General features: G+C 43.7%; 2 pseudogenes; one reads left to right on the top strand and one right to left on the bottom strand.

Annotated features, from left to right (window-relative positions):
• Positions 1 to 842: 842 nt before the first annotated feature.
• Positions 843 to 4,631, bottom strand: LOC122479014 (annotated as a pseudogene).
• Positions 2,795 to 2,889, top strand: LOC122496916 (annotated as a pseudogene).
• Positions 4,632 to 17,069: the final 12,438 nt, after the last annotated feature.

Here is a 17,069-nt window from a genome sequence, read left to right as displayed (position 1 = left end):
TTTCTCTGCCCTGAGGCTTCCGCCTGGAGCTGGGAGACTCTGCTCACATCGCCTTCCCTCTGAAGGGCTGACATGAAGGCTTCCACTTTCAGGCCTTCAGTGGTCTCTGTAACAGGTCTGCTGATGGTCTGCCCTCCTGAAACCACACTGCTGCCCCTGAGAGTCACCAGTGCCCCTGGAGCTGCCAAGCAGTCAGGCCCTGTGGGTGCTGGGATCAGAAAAGACTGTGTATTCCTCAGCACACAGTGTATGTGGGAACCATGCTGCTGGACTCCTTCCCCACCAGTGTAAGCAACAGATGTGGCTGGAGACACATCAGCAACCATGGGAAGGCTCTGGATGCTGAGCCGATCTTGGTCCCCTTCTCTGTGGAGCTCCATGGCCTGTGCCGAGTAGAGAAAACAGGGAAGCAGAGAAGAGCGTAAGTGAGACTGGAAGACTGTCACTTGCCTTCCTGAAGCAAACCACTCAAGATTATAATTAGGAGAGACTTTGAGGTCATCAAGTCCAGCGGATGCAGTAATCCCTGCTCTTGCACCCCCACAGCACTCACCCCACTTTTTGCGCATAGTTCCACTGCCAGAAAAGAACCACTACCATTCACCAGCGACCATCCTCACACTTTTATCTCATACATGTCTTAGCATTTCTGCAAAACAGATTCCTAAAAGTGAGGCTGCTGGTCAAGAGCTATGCCATTTTACAGTCTTATGCTTAAGAACAAAATGTACACATATACACAGGGCATGCTGCCAGGCCACAGATGTATACAGAAATCAAGGAAAGACTTTCTACTATTTGAAAGTATCCCACAGCAGATCAGATTGCCTGGGCTGTCATGGTCATCGTTCCAGAATGCACTGGACAGCGGGGATGCTGTTGAGGGCATTACAACACTGGGTATGAGATTCGAGGAGGTGACATCTAAGGGACCACAGATATTCAGAAGCACTTGGAACCTTTCCAAGGTAGGAAGGTCTATACACGGTGCCTTATTTGGCCTGAATCCTTCCAAATGAAATGCCTTCTCCCGCTAAGCCTCAGAGAGAAGCCTGGAGGAGACTTAGCAGCTCTTCCAAATCACCCTGGCCTTTCCCAAGAGTCTCTGCAGATACTTACTGCTGGTTTCTTCTTGTTCTCCCCCTCCAGCACAGGAATGGAGATGATGTCACCCGCCGGCTGGGCCAGGGTCCCACTGTAAGCCTCTACTGGTGGTCTCCGCAGGTACACTAAGTCTTCCCAGCATGCAAACAGATCTTCCTTTGCATCTGGGGGATGCACAATTGTAGGTAAAAAGAGCGTCCAGTGACAAGCTTCAAGTGGAACTTTTTTTTTTAATTGTAGATGGATATCTTCACAAACTTCAAAGGAAGCAACCTGTTGGGGAGCAAAGTGGGGGATTAGGTTGGGGTAGATGGGAAGGAGGAGTAAGGGGATCTCTAGGGCTAGTCAGAATTTAATCCTCTCTTGAAGCATTCCATGAGTCCTGTCCACTTGATCTCAGCCCCCTCATATCCACCTCCTTAGCACTGACAGGTGCAGTCTGAATTCAGGGTACATCATTTAACTCATCACACTCCTGACTAAAGCTTGATGGCTCCTGGGGCGTCAAGGTGGTTCAGTTGGTTAAACATCAGACTTCGGCTCAGGTGATGATCTCATGGTTCATGAGTTAGAGCCCCATGTTGGGCTCTGTGCTGACAGCTCAGAGCCTGGAACCTGCTTCAGATTCTGTGTCCCCCTCTCTCTCTGCCCCTCCCCCATTTGCTCACACACACTATCTCTCAAAAATATATAAATGTTAAAAAAAATTTAAAAAAATCCTTGATGTCTCCTGACCACCTCCCAAAACAGTAGGAATTAACCCCTCACTGACTCTGCCATGCAAGGCTTCCTACTATTTGTTCCCAGCTTTTCTTCCAGTCTTATTCCCATAACCCTTCCTACCTAATCAACAACCACTTGTGGATCCTTGTGGATCCTATAGCTGTGTCTGATTTCTCCTCCTCTGAATCCACCCCACCACTACTGGTCTGGCCACGGAGGGCTCTGTGTTATGGGGAATCATGTGCCTGATGGTCATGTTCCTCCTGGATACATCTTACAGGGAGGCACTAAAATTCCTGGACTCACCTGGTCAGCTCCAAGCTCTTTGTGGACTTGAAGCCCTTTCCCTGGGTATCTTGGTCATTTCTGGCACTGACTGCATAGCTCACAGCTGGCTGTGCCAGCAACATGATATCAGGTATTGTTAGGTTTTGGCTAGTGTATGCAATGCCCACTGTCACCATTTGCACGCTGTTGTGCACATCAATCACTTCTCCTCTTTTGTTGATCTGTTGTTGGAAGAAACAGGAAAAGGGCCTTATCTTACATTCTCTTGCATCTGCACTCCTCTGCTCTGCTCCTAAATAAAGTGGCCACCGCAGTTATTGGCCTGTGGCAAGAACTCAAAGGGATGATAGCGTTCCCTCACAGGTAGTTCAAGCCCTGTATCAACAGAACTGATTCACATCTCCCTCTGCAATCTGACCTGTCATAGGAGCCAAACCCCCCTTCCTCAAGGCGCATATGTTATTTTCCTACCTAGAAGTGCATGTGATCACTAGTAAAATAGCAAAAACATGCACAGCCTAAGACCCAGCAATTCAACTTCTGAAAATGTATTCTACATTTATTTGCACACACACAAAGTTGTTCATCACCATAATTTCAACAATAAGACACTGGACATAACTCAAGCACTTCTCAGTAAGTGTCTAAGTAAACAAATTTAGAATTTTCCCCCCAAAATATTGCTTCTCGGCCTTTTGGCTAAGATCAAGTGTAGAGTTTGTGCAAAATGAACGTTTTATTAATTTTTATTTTTAAAAAGCTTTTTCACCTCAAAAATTCTAATGCAAAAAAACAATGAAATGCAAAGGGATCATTCTGGACTAAAGGATTAAAGAGGTGTGACAATCAAGTGTAATCCATGATTCTGGATTAGGAAATACAGCTATTATTCAGACAAATGAGAAAATGTAACACACATTCTATCAATATCAAATTTCAACAAATTGCATCATGGTTGCACAAGCAAAGTCCAAGTTCCGAGAAGATGCATGAAGAATTTAAGGATAAAGGGGCATAATGCAACCACTTACGCCAAACCGTCAAATAGTTGAGCAAGATTAATCCTGTGTCTTGTGTCTGCATGTGTTTACTGATCCCTAATCCTGCCTGTACATTTCAATCAACTGGAAGCTCAGAAGCGTCTGCTGCCCAGAGAGCCTGAGTCATTCCACAGGAATCTTGGGAGTAGGTCCTGGGTAGTGTTTCCTACACTTTGCGGGTAATTCCAAGGACTTGTCGAGGTTGAGAATCAATGATAAATCATGCAGCTCCCTGGCTGGTCCTCATGTGTTTCCTTTCCCCTCCTCTCTCACACTCACAAGGTGTGTAGTTGCTCACACCCAACATCTGGTTTGTACTGCCATGACCCACACCTTCATCCAGAAACCAGTACAGACTAGAAATTCCTTGAGCTGAAATCCAGAAAACCTGGGCCTCAGCCACCTGATGGTCTGAGAAACTCACTTTACTCTCTGGAACTCAGTTTGCTCCTGAGCAAAATGGGGATGTCTGTTGTGCCTGCATAGGAAGGTTGTTGTAAGGCTCACAGGAAATGGACACCAAATTGCTTTTTGCTTTGGATATTGGAGAGAATCAGAAAAATAAGAAGGACTGTGGAGCCTCAAGTTCCTACGACACACTGAACGAGAAAAAGCAAGCTGCAAATGGCACAGCCCGTGTGAAATCATGTCGAACATCCATATGTACAACATGAGAAGACTGCACTGTGCCTCCCAGAGTCATAAAACATTTAGTAAGCATATAGAAGGGGACAGAGGCATCTGGGTGGCTCAGCTGGTTAAGCTTCCACCTCTTGGTTTCACCTCATGATCTTGCGGTTGTGAGTTTGAGCCCCACATCAGGCTCTGCACTAACAGTGTGGAGCCTGCTTGGATTCTCTCTCTCTCTCTCTCTCTCTCTCTCTCTCTGCCTGTCCCCTTCTCTTTCTCTCTCAAAATAAATAAGTAAACTTTAAAAAATAAGTAAATATATAGGAAAGGACAAAACCTGCATGAGAATAATGACCAAATTTGAGATAGTGGTAACTGGGGAGAAATGGAAATGCAACAAGGGAAGTGTGTCCAGAAGAGTAAACCATATTCATGTTTGGTTTTTGTTTTCCTCTAAACAATAATACCTCTGATGCAAGTATGGGAGGGATCAGCCGCCTGTTAAAACTGGGTGTGTACATAAGTAAGTGAAAAAAACAAAACAGAACAACTGTATGTCTCCTCTACCTGCTGGAGATGTCACTGAAGACTCTCTGTGCACTCAGCATGTAGCAGGTCTTCAATAAATTGCTGTAGACAGAAAAGAATGAAAGGGAGGGAGGAGGAGGGGGTGGGGCACCTCACCTGTATAAAGTCACTCTCAAATATGAGCAAGTGCTTCAGCAGGGTGTACTCCCCCTTGCACAGCAGCCCCTGCAGCTTCCCCACAGACTTGTTGAACATGTGCAACATCTGGAAGCTTCGGGAGCCATCACACAGCAACTTCAGGTCGCTGTCCATGGCTGCCTGTCACTAACACACCAAGGGGAGGCAGGTTACTTCTTGCCCTTAAACTTAGACAGTTTCCTGCAGCCAACCTCCCCACACAAGGAGCTCATGAGCACACACATCCTGTAGCGTTGTGATACAGACAGAGGAGTCCTTTGGGCAGATTCAGCCCCCAGCCCCATACAGTCTGTCAGCATGTGGTGCCTGTGTAAGAGCCAGAGGAAGGCATCCCCAGCACCAGGACGTCCACACAGCCCAGAGCACAGGCCAGACTGCAGACTCCTCCCCTCACCCCTCAGCCAGCTGCCTTTGTGCAGTGAATGACTTGCACGACCTTGTGCAGTGAATGACACACAACTGTGCACACAGTCCCTGCTGGCTCCTGACTCTTTCACAGACCTCAGGCCTAAAACAGCTCACTACTTTCACTGTGGACTCACTACGCCCAAGAAAAGTGTCCATCACTTCCATCTGAGCAAAGAAAAACCACTTTATCTGAGTTTTTCACTTACTCCACCCTTTGGAAGGCTTTTCCATGTAGACCTATGTCCCCTTCCTCCTTGCTTTGGATCAGGATCAACCCAACCCTGACCACAGTCTGGATCCTCCCCTGTCCTGCTCAGGGTTCCCCTGTGTCTGTCAGGTTCTCCCCCACACTCCTCTGCCCTCACCTCCTCGGGGATTCCCGCCCCATCCAGGGCAGACTCCTCCATCCAATTATGGTGAGGCTGTTCCCGCACTTCCTAAGGTCCAGGTCAGGTTCCTCCTCAGGGCTCTAACCCTGGTCTAGGTCATGGTCCCACTCTGTTGTACCAATCTCACTATGCTGCGCGGGATGCCCCCTCTCCGGAGACCCCACAGCCCCTTTCCTCGGAACCCCCTGGGTAGAGAGATGTGGACTGACCTCAGGGCCTTCACGTGTGCACCGCCAGTCCAGGACCACACCGACGTCTGAGAGCTGAGGTGGAGCGGCCACCGGGAGCCGTGTCCTCTGCGTCCCCACCCTCCTCCTGAACAAAAGCCCACCTGCATGCCCCCTGGAACTTCCGCCTCCCCACCCCCTAGGCTGCCTTTACAATTTTCCTGTCCATTGTGACCTGTAGCTATCATAAAACACTGTGTCCTCATCCTAGTAGCCACCTCCTCAGAAAGGGACATCAATCTGCCGCAAACCCGGCCAAGCCATGAAGGAGAGGACAGAGCCATGCTGAAGGGGATGGAAAGGACGCATGCGCAGACACCACCTACGCAAGGCCTGCACGCTTACTTCTGTGGGCACTAGACTGCTGCACATGCGCAAATACGGCCCACACTGCTCCTCTGAGGTCCGGCCAGCAGGTGCGCAAGCGCAGTCACTGTCTACCCACAGCCTGGGAGCCTCTGAGAGCCATGGTCAGGAGCGGATGTGCACACAGACCCCACAGCTGTGGGTTCTGTGGGGTGAGACTGAGCGCAAACAAGCAAACGACCCTCTGGGCTTTACCAAAACGGAGGGAACAAATATGGTGCCCGAAAGGTGCTCCTGTCTCTGTCTGTTTCCTGCTACTTTCTGTCTCATCTCATTGTGCACCAAAACTGCAGTAGGTGACTGATGTCAGCCTTCTCGGACCATCTCAAGTAAGGTAAGGAGACACCAAAACCTGGGAGAACCAGAAAACCAGTTAGGTGAAGGCGTGCAAGCAGTGTTTTCCGACAATAAGGTGTGATAGGAACATAGTGTGTTACGATGACCTAAGGGTCTTTCTAGTGTCTATATGAAAATTAAAAAAGAAAAAAAAAGGAAACCTTAGTTTTTACAAGCTAAACAAAGTATTCCTTGTGAAGAGCAATTTTTGGAGAACTGCTTGAGGGCACCCATCTGGGATTTGCGATGCCCGGTAGCTAACAAGTCTTAGCGGTTCTTCCCAGCATTCTGTAAGTGTGCTCTGTGGCTCTGGTCCTCAGGAAAACAAGGAAAACAGAATTTACTAACCTGCTTTAAGGTCGGCTTTGTTTATTCACGCATACAGTCTGGTGTAGAGGACAGCAGCCTCCCGGTGGAGCCCTACTGCAAACACTCTATGCAGAAAAGTAGTGACCCCCGCAGTATGTGCACAGTGAATCCCAGAAGCGTGGCTCTCCCTGTCACCCAGCAATGACAAATATAAAGATGGAACCTAACGGAGGCTCTGGCTACATCTGTCAAACTGCCCAAGCCACGTAACCACTCTTCAGACTCTGTGGGCCTCTTTGGGGTTGGTGAGGAGAGTTGTCCCGACTGTGCTGTCCCCTAGCCCCCACTGGATCATCCTCACAGACGCACCTAGCGGAAGTGCACGATAGGGCAGGATGAGATCTTAAGATCTGGGCCCCAGTGTCCCCATTTCACTTTCGGCTCCCTTGATCTTCTCTATTCTTCATTCTCTTTTTTATTCATCTTGGTTTCAATACTTCATTTTTACCTTTTTGCTGCTTGTGCATTAGTTTTCCAAAACTTACTACTCGTTACAAGTTTGTATCCTTTAGCATGTCCCTACCCTACTGCTGCCCTGCCCCTGTTAACCACTATTCCACTCTCAGTTTTTACAAGTGCGGCTTTTTTAGATTTCATATATAAGTGATGCCATGCATTGTTTGTCTTACTCTGTCTGACTTATCTCACTTAGCAAAATGCCCTAGAGTTACATCAGTAGATGCCCCAAATGCCTTCCTTTTCATGCCCAAATAATATCCCATTGTACATAAACACCACATATTCTCTATCCATTCATTCATTGACAAAACATTAACATCTTAACTCCTGTGAATAATGCCTCACTGAATGTAAGAGTGCAGAATTTTCTTTGAGATACTGACTCTATCTTCTTTGGTTATATTCCCAGAAGTAGGATTATTAGATCATATGGTAGTTCCTTTCCTTTTTCTTTTTCTTTTTTCTTTTTTAAATTGTTTTAGGAACTTCCAAACTGATTTCCATACTAAGTGAACCAATTTACATTTTACCAATAGCACACAAGGGTTCCATTTTCTCCACATTCTCCTCACCACTGACCACGTCTTGTCTACTTCATGGTAGTCATTCCAACAGGTATGAGGTGATGTCTCATTGTGGTTTTGATTTGCATTTCCCTGATAATTAGTGATGTTGAGTATCTTTTCAAGTACCTGTTGACTATCTGGATATCTCCTTTGGAAAAAGTTCTGTTCAGTTCCTGTATCAGTTCCTGTTCAGTTTTTGATCAGATTGTTTGTTGTTGTCCAGTTGGATGATTATTTATATGTCTCAACTCCTTATCTGACATATGGATTGCAAACATTTTCTCCCATTCCATAGGTTATGTGTTTATTTTGTTGTTTCTTTTGCTGTACAAATGCTTTTTAGTTTGTTGTAGCCTCACTTGTTGATTTTTACATTTGTTGCTTGTATTTTTGTGTGTCATATCCAAAAAAAATCATTGTCAAGATCAGTGTCAAGAAGCTTCTTTCATTTTTTTTAGTTTTTTTTTTTGTAGAAGTTTTAAGGTTTCAGGTCTTATGTTAATCTTTAATCCATGTCACATGAATTTTTGTGAGTGATATAAGGTAGAAATACAAATTCATTTTTCTTTATATATGGCTATCTAGTTTTCCCAACAGCGTTTGTTGAAGACAACATTTCTCCATTTAGTTTTCTTGGTTCTTGGCATGTCCTCTTGGTGAGGATGTGTGGCTATAAATTCTTTCTTGTCCGTGGGTATCTGTACAAGTCAGCAGACTCTAGTTTTTTCCCAACTTCACCTGAGAAAGTGTGGGGCAGGTTTGCTGAATCCAGCTCTTTACAATGCCCATATTTACATCTGTCTGCCTACATCTGTAAGCAGATGTTCATGCGGGTGACTCCCTTGGAGTTTGGTGTTGGGTCCAGCCACTTCCACAGAGTCACTTTTGATCATGTATGCATGTCTTATTTATTGTAAATAAAGAGGAAGTTGCAAAGGAGGGACACCTCATGCCACCATGATGCTGACTTCCATTTAAAATAGATTTAACAGGAGTTGCGGCAAGATGGCGGCTTAGGAGGACGCTGGGCTCACCGCACGTCCTGCTGATCACTTAGATTCCATCTACACCTGCCTAAATAACCCAGAAAACCGCCAGAGGATTAGCAGAACAGAGTCGCCGGAGCCAAACGCAGACGAGAGGCCCACGGAAGAGGGTAGGAAGGGCGGCGAGGCGGTGCGCGCTCCACGGACTGGTGGGAGGGAGCCGGGGCGGAGGGGCGGCTCGCCGGCCAAGCAGAGCCCCCGAGTCGGGCTTGCAAAAGCGGAGGGGCCGGGCGGACTGTGTTCCGACAGCAAGCGCGACTTAGCGTCTGGGAGGTCAGAAATTAACAGCTCTGCTCGGAAAGCGGGAAGGCTGGAGGACAAAGGGAGGGAGAGCTGCTGAGCCCCCTGACAACAGAGCTCAGTTTGGTGGGGAACAAAGGCGCTCGCCAGCGCCATTTCCCCCGCCCATCCCCCAGCCGAAATCCCAAAGGGAACCGGTTCCTGCCAGGGAACTTGCTCGCTCCGCACAAACACCCAACTCTGCGCTTCTGCGGAGCCAAACCTCCGGCAGCGGATCTGACTCCCTCCCGCTGCCACAGGGCCCCTCCTGAAGTGGATCACCTAAGGAGAAGCGATCTAAGCCTGCCCCTCCTGCCCCCGAGCACCTTGCCTACCCACCCCAGCTAATACACCAGATCCCCAGCATCACAAGCCTGGCAGGGTGCAAGTAGCCCAGACGAGCCACACCACCCCACAGTGAATCCCGCCCCTAGGAGAGGGGAAGAGAAGGCACACACCAGTCTGACTGTGGCCCCAGCGGTGGGCTGGGGGCAGACATCAGGTCTGACTGCGACCCCGCCCACCAACTCCAGGTATACACCACAGCACAGGGGAAGTGCCCTGCAGGTCCTCACCACGCCAGGGACTATCCAAAATGACCAAGCGGAAGAACTCCCCTCAGAAGAATCTCCAGGAAATAACAACAGCTAATGAGCTGATCAAAAAGGACTTAAATAACATAACAGAAAGTGAATTTAGAGTAATAGTCATAAAATTAATCGCTGGGCTTGAAAACAGTATAGAGGACAGCAGAGAATCTCTTGCTACAGAGATCAAGGGACTAAGGAACAGTCACGAGGAGCTGAAAAACGCTTTAAACGAAATGCATAACAAAATGGAAACCACCACAGCTCGGCTTGAAGAGGCAGAGGAGAGAATAGGTGAACTAGAAGATAAAGTTATGGAAAAAGAGGAAGCTGAGAAAAAGAGAGATAAAAAAATCCAGGAGTATGAGGGGAAAATTAGAGAATTAAGTGATACACTAAAAAGAAATAATATACGCATAATTGGTATCCCAGAGGAGGAAGAGAGAGGGAAAGGTGCTGAAGGGGTACTTGAAGAAATCATAGCTGAGAACTTCCCTGAACTGGGGAAGGAAAAAGGCATTGAAATCCAAGAGGCACAGAGAACTCCCTTCAGACGTAACTTGAATCGATCTTCGGCACGACATATCATAGTGAAACTGGCAAAATACAAGGATAAAGAGAAAATTCTGAAAGCAGCAAGGGGTAAACGTGCCCTCACATATAAAGGGAGACCTATAAGACTCGTGACTGATCTCTCTTTTGAAACTTGGCAGGCCAGAAAGAATTGGCAAGAGATTTTCAGGGTGCTAGACAGAAAAAATATGCAGCCGAGAATCCTTTATCCAGCAAGTCTGTCATTTAGAATAGAAGGAGAGATAAAGGTCTTCCCAAACAAACAAAAACTGAAGGAATTTGTCACCACTAAACCAGCCCTACAAGAGATCCTAAGGGGGACCCTGTGAGACAAAGTCCCAGAGACATCACTATAAGCATAAAACATACAGACATCACAATGACTCTAAACCCGTATCTTTCTATAATAACACTGAATGTAAATGGATTAAATGCGCCAACCAAAAGACATAGGGTATCAGAATGGATAAAAAAACAAGACCCATCTATTTGCTGTCTACAAGAGACTCATTTTAGACCTGAGGACACCTTTAGATTGAGAGTGAGGGGATGGAGAACTACTTTATCATGCGACTGGAAGCCAAAAGAAAGCTGGAGTAGCCATACTTATATCAGACAAACTAGACTTTAAATTAAAGGCTGTAACAAGAGATGAAGAAGGACATTATATAATAGTTACAGGGTCTATCCATCAGGAAGAGCTAACAATTATCAATGTCTATGCACCGAATACCGGAGCCCCCAAATATATAAAACAATTACTCATAAACATAAGCAACCTTATTGATAAGAATGTGGTAATTGCAGGGGACTTTAATACACCACTTACAGAAATGGATAGATCATCTAGACACACGGTCAATAAAGAAACAAGGGCCCTGAATGAGACATTGGATGAGATGGACTTGACAGATATATTTAGAACTCTGCATCCCAAAGCAACAGAATATACTTTCTTCTCGAGTGCACATGGAACATTCTCCAAGATAGATCATATACTGGGTCACAAAACAGCCCTTCATAAGTTTACAAGAATTGAAATTATACCATGCTTACTTTCAGACCACAATGCCATGAAGCTTGAAATCAACCACAGGAAAAAGTCTGGAAAACCTCCAAAAGCATGGAGGTTAAAGAACACCCTACTAACGAATGAGTGGGTCAACCAGGCAATTAGAGAAGAAATTAAAAAATATATGGAAACAAACGAAAATGAAAATACAACAATCCAAATGCTTTGGGACGCAGCAAAGGCAGTCCTGAGAGGAAAATACATTGCAATCCAGGCCTATCTCAAGAAACAAGAAAAATCCCAAATACAAAATCTAACAGCACACCTAAAGGAACTAGAAGCAGAACAGCAAAGGCAGCCTAAGCCCAGCAGAAGAAGAGAAATAATAAAGATCAGAGCAGAAATAAACAATATAGAAACTAAAAAAACTGTAGAGCAGATCAACGAAACCAAGAGTTGGTTTTTTGAAAAAATAAACAAAATTGACAAACCTCTAGCCAGGCTTCTCAAAAAGAAAAGGGAGATGACCCAAATAGATAAAATCATGAATGAAAATGGAATTATTACAACCAATCCCTCAGAGATACAAACAATTATCAGGGAATACTATGAAAACTTATATGCCAACAAATTGGACAACCTGGAAGAAATGGACAAATTCCTGAACACCCACACGCTTCCAAAACTCAATCAGGAGGAAATAGAAAGCTTGAACAGACCCATAACCAGCGAAGAAATTGAATCGGTTATCAAAAATCTCCCAACAAATAAGAGTCCAGGACCAGATGGCTTCCCAGGGGAGTTCTACCAGACGTTTAAAGCAGAGATAATACCTATCCTTCTCAAGCTATTCCAAGAAATAGAAAGGGAAGGAAAACTTCCAGACTCATTCTATGAAGCCAGTATTACTTTGATTCCTAAACCAGACAGAGACCCAGTAGAAAAAGAGAACTACAGGCCAATATCCCTGATGAATATGGATGCAAAAATTCTCAATAAGATACTAGCAAATCGAATTCAACGGCATATAAAAAGAATTATTCACCATGATCAAGTGGGATTCATTCCTGGGATGCAGGGCTGGTTCAACATTCGCAAATCAATCAACGTGATACATCACATTAACAAAAAAAGAGAGAAGAACCATATGATCCTGTCAATCGATGCAGAAAAGGCCTTCGACAAAATCCAGCACCCTTTCTTAATAAAAACCCTTGAGAAAGTCGGGATAGAAGGAACATACTTAAAGATCATAAAAGCCATTTATGAAAAGCCCACAGCTAACATCATCCTCAACGGGGAAAAACTGAAAGCTTTTTCCCTGAGATCAGGAACACGACAAGGATGCCCACTCTCACCGCTGCTGTTTAACATAGTGCTGGAAGTTCTAGCATCAGCAATCAGACAACAAAAGGAAATCAAAGGCATCAAAATTGGCAAAGATGAAGTCAAGCTTTCGCTTTTTGCAGATGACATGATATTATACATGGAAAATCCGATAGACTCCACCAAAAGTCTGCTAGAACTGATACAGGAATTCAGCAAAGTTGCAGGATACAAAATCAATGTACAGAAATCAGTTGCATTCTTATACACTAACAATGAAGCAACAGAAAGACAAATAAAGAAACTGATCCCATTCACAATTGCACCAAGAAGCATAAAATACCTAGGAATAAATCTAACCAAAGATGTAAAGGATCTGTATGCTGAAAACTATAGAAAGCTTCTGAAGGAAATTGAAGAAGATTTAAAGAAATGGAAAGACATTCCCTGCTCATGGATTGGAAAAATAAATATTGTCAAAATGTCAATACTACCCAAAGCTATCTACACATTCAATGCAATCCCAATCAAAATTGCACCAGCATTCTTCTCGAAACTAGAACAAGCAATCCTAAAATTCATATGGAACCACAAAAGGCCCCGAATAGCCAAAGGAATTTTGAAGAAGAAGACCAAAGCAGGAGGCATCACAATCCCAGACTTTAGCCTCTACTACAAAGCTGTCATCATCAAGACAGCATGGTATTGGCACCAAAACAGACACATAGACCAATGGAATAGAATAGAAACCCCAGAACTAGACCCACAAACGTATGGCCAACTCATCTTTGACAAAGCAGGAAAGAACATCCAATGGAAAAAAGACAGCCTCTTTAACAAATGGTGCTGGGAGAACTGGACAGCAACATGCAGAAGGTTGAAACTAGACCACTTTCTCACACCATTCACAAAAATAAACTCAAAATGGATAAAGGACCTAAATGTGAGACAGGAAACCATCAAAACCTTAGAGGAGAAAGCAGGAAAAGACCTCTCTGACCTCAGCCGTAGCAATCTCTTACTCGACACATCCCCAAAGGCAAGGGAATTAAAAGCAAAAGTGAATTACTGGGACCTTATGAAGATAAAAAGCTTCTGCACAGCAAAGGAAACAACCAACAAAACTAAAAGGCAACCAACGGAATGGGAAAAGATATTCGCAAATGACATATCGGACAAAGGGCTAGTATCCAAAATCTATAAAGAGCTCACCAAACTCCACACCCGAAAAACAAATAGCCCAGTGAAGAAATGGGCAGAAAACATGAATAGACACTTCTCTAAAGAAGACATCCGGATGGCCAACAGGCACATGAAAAGATGTTCAGCGTCGCTCCTTATCAGGGAAATACAAATCAAAACCACACTCAGGTATCATCTCACGCCAGTCAGAGTGGCCAAAATGAACAAATCAGGAGACTATAGATGCTGGAGAGGATGTGGAGAAACGGGAACCCTCTTGCACTGTTGGTGGGAATGCAAATTGGTGCAGCCGCTCTGGAAAGCAGTGTGGAGGTTCCTCAGAAAATTAAAAATAGACCTACCCTATGACCCAGCAATAGCACTGCTAGGAATTTATCCAAGGGATACAGGAGCACTGATGCATAGGGCCACTTGTACCCCAATGTTCATAGCAGCACTCTCAACAATAGCCAAATTATGGAAAGAGCCTAAATGTCCATCAACTGATGAATGGATAAAGAAATTGTGGTTTATATACACAATGGAATATTACGTGGCAATGAGAAAAAATGAAATATGGCCTTTTGTAGCAACGTGGATGGAACTGGAGAGTGTGATGCTAAGTGAAATAAGCCATACAGAGAAAGACAGATACCATATGGTCTCACTCTTATGTGGATCCTGAGAAACTTAACAGGAACCCATGGGGGAGGGGAAGGAAAAAAAAAAAAAAAGAGGTTAGAATGGGAGAGAGCCAAAGCATAAGAGACTGTTAAAAATGAGAACAAACTGAGGGTTGATGGGGGGTGGGAGGGAGGAGAGGGTGGGTGATGGGTATTGAGGAGGGCACCTTTTGGGATGAGCACTGGGTGTTGTATGGAAACCAATTTGTCAATAAATTTCAGAAAAAAAAAAATAAATAAAAATAAAATAGATTTAACATTGTTTTAATGTGCTTAAACTTTAAGTCAGAATAAATAAGAAATAGAGTTAAAAACCAAAATTATAATACTGTGTTCTATGTTCTATGTTATTGGAGATCTTTATAGCTTCATATGACCTACAGTTACTGTCTATCATCTTTTCATTTCAACCAGAATACTCCCTTTAGCGTTAATTGTTGGGCACATCTATGGTAATGAAAGTCCTGGGCTCTGCATATTGAGATAAAAAGAGTATTTATACACATATGAGAGACTTCAAAAAATGATATCAAATACAATTGGATACTTGTATCTGGAGCTTAAAGTTGTGGCTTGATCTACAGTTAAATTTTTAGAAGATTGTGGGTGCCTGGGTGTCTCAGTCTGGGTGGCTGACTCTTGATTTCAGTTCAGATAATGATCTCATGGTTCATGGGATCAAACCCCACATTGGGCTCTGCCCTGACAGTGCAGAGCCTGCTTAGGATTCTCTCTCTCTCTCTCTCTCTCTCTCCCTCAATCTCTCTCTCCCTCCCCCTCTTCCTCCCTCCTTCCACTAATCATGACCTCTCTCTTTTTCTCTCTCTCTTCCCCAAAATAAATTAAAAATGTGGAAGATTTTAACATATAGATGGTATTTGAAAATATGGGGATAAAGAAAATTTCTCAGCAAAAGAGTATAACACAAATAAATGAGCAAGAACAGAGGGAATTCAAAATATGAATTTTAAGTTATGGGAGAGGAACAAAAAAAAGATGGGAGGAATAAGAAAGAACAGTCACAGAAGTAGGACATTTATAAGGTAGTTAAGCATACTCTTCTAAGGGATGAGAGAGGTCTCAAAAGGAAGAGGCATTGTGTATGGAAAGTGAGGACTGAGAATTTTTCGTAAAAGTTCTCAACACAGAGTTAGTGTTTTCCTGGAAAGGGTGGAGTTTTTGGCCTGAGGAGGGTGCACACCATACAATGACGGTGGAGGGAATGGTTTTATAAAGAAAGATGAGCATTTGTGCATGAAAGCAAAATTACCCTGAAAAAAGCATTTGTGAAGAGGTGAGAAAAGGTGGGATGTTAATGGGGTATGTGTATTTTTGTTAGATGGTAAAATTTATTGTCTGAGTAACTTTGAACACTTGTGGGAAGTGTCCATCCACTAGTGGACAAAAATCTGTATCATTGATAGTCTGAGACTAAAATGGAAGGGAACTAGGGAAACTGGACATATCAAGATTCAATAAGAAAAGCATTTACTGTAGGAGGGAAAGAGACAGGATCATTGCAATCTGATAAGCATTTAAAAAATAGAGGCCAGACAATGTGCAAGATCTCACATGGGAACTTATCTTGATTACATTTCAGTTTTTAAGTCCAGGATAATGCCATCAGATTTTTTTACTATAAAAAGTGAGGATAGGTTTTGAAGAATATGTCAAAGGCATTTCATAGTCCTTTTGCAAATTGGAATTGACAACTGACTAAAGTCATAGGTGGATTTGGCATCAGATTTAGTATCTAGGGAGTAGGATATGATCAACTTATTATGACCTTGTCCTACCTGTTTGTCTTTGGTTTAAGATCACTAAGCCTGTAGTTTGGAATCTGACACATATGTTGAAAGGCAGGTTAGATCTGTCCAGGTAGTTGGAGATAAGGGCAAAAGAGTGACAGATATTAGAGTCTCAGATGGCAAAGAGAAAACAATGAGATACAAGTTAAAATTTAAAAATTGCTGTTGTCATAGCTTTTTGAGCTATAGGGACTGATACAATGTCATACTTAATAGTATGGCTAACCAAATTTGTAATTTCATATGGTTCCATTATAGATGACAACAAAGTGCAAAATATGGTTAGGGACAAGTGAGATTTAAAAAAATACATTACAGGAAAGAGTCAAAGACCTGATGTGTTGTCAAATTGGTGAGACCAAATGGCAGACTCAGATATAAAACAAACAAACAAACAAAAACACAGGTGTTATCTATAAGGGAGACTAGGTAGTTAAGTGAATAGTCTCAGTGAGGGATGATTTAGTTTGTACTTCCCTAATATAAAACTTAAAAGATGTTTCCAAAATGGAGTGGGAGAAAAATATTCTCAGCAGCATTAAGAACAAGGAGTGGGGCACCTGGATGGCTCAGTCAGTTAAGCGTCTGACTCTTGATTTCAGTTCAGGTCATGATCTTACGATTTTGTGGTTTCTAACCCTGTGTCAGACTCTGCTGGCAGTGCGGAGCCTGCTTGGGATTGTCTCTCTGTCTCCCTCTCTCTGCCCTTACCCACTCATGTTGTCCCTTTCACTCTCAAAATAAATAAATAAACTTAAAAAAAAAAGAACAAGAAGTATAGCATGTCCACACACTGGCCTTGAAATACAATGGGAGAGAGATACTAAGCAATTCGACCTAAATTAGTCCCAGGTTGATTTTTTTTTATTTTTTATCTTTTAATATTATTTTATTTAATCTAAATGAAGTATAATTAACATACAATGTTGTATGAATTTCAAG

This window comes from Prionailurus bengalensis, chromosome A1 (assembly GCF_016509475.1).
Source record: "Prionailurus bengalensis isolate Pbe53 chromosome A1, Fcat_Pben_1.1_paternal_pri, whole genome shotgun sequence".
NCBI classification, from domain to species: Eukaryota; Metazoa; Chordata; class Mammalia; order Carnivora; family Felidae; genus Prionailurus; species Prionailurus bengalensis.
The sequence above is the reverse complement of the archived record's forward strand: the minus strand, read 5'-3'. Positions and strand labels throughout refer to the sequence as shown.